Below are 752 nucleotides of genomic sequence, written 5' to 3' on the forward strand. Positions count from 1 at the left end.
ATTGTCCTAGAGGAGGAGGGGGCAGGACCCAGAGGACAGAGCTTGGACCTAGAGGACAAAGGTGGAGGGAAGGGGTGTCTTTAGCGTAAGGAAAGGAGATGGTCACACTCCCTAGGAATGGCTGAGAATTGCCTGGGAATCTCCCTCCCCTGTCCCTTCTCTTTCCTTCCTTCCATTCTAAATGATTCTCTCAGGCATCCCTGGGGAAGCAAATTACATCAAAACTCAGGAAAACTCATATGTCTAAAACACTTATGGGGGTGAAAAGGAAATGGATTACTTCCAAAGTAGAACATCATTGTTTGGTTTACAATTGTAAAGCTACATAATTTTCTGGGTATATTGCAAGACAACAGTAATTACCATTTGTTTTAAATGCCCAAATATTGGCATTTTGGAATTTTAAAATAACATGGTATAACCCAAATATGGCTATATGGAGAACCAGTATTGCTACCTCTAGACTCCTGTACTTCTCTAATTAAAACACAAAATAAAGCTTCAAAAGCTTTGTAATAAAGAGTTGAGCGTAGTGATGAGGAAGCCCCAATGAGGGAGAGATGAATGCTGAAATCTTGGTGGATCAGGGAGGGCTTCCTGCAAGAGGCAGCCTTTGAGCTGGGCTTTGACTGGATGAACTTCCACAGCTGGGTATGGAACGTGTGTAGCTGGGGGAGGGAGGGAGGGAGAAGATCTGAAGGGAAGAGACAGGGGTTGGGTAAGGTACAGAGGAAGGAACGCTGCAGTCATGA

This window comes from Galeopterus variegatus, unplaced genomic scaffold, assembly GCF_000696425.1.
Source record: "Galeopterus variegatus unplaced genomic scaffold, G_variegatus-3.0.2 Scaffold17414, whole genome shotgun sequence".
NCBI lineage: Eukaryota > Metazoa > Chordata > Mammalia > Dermoptera > Cynocephalidae > Galeopterus > Galeopterus variegatus.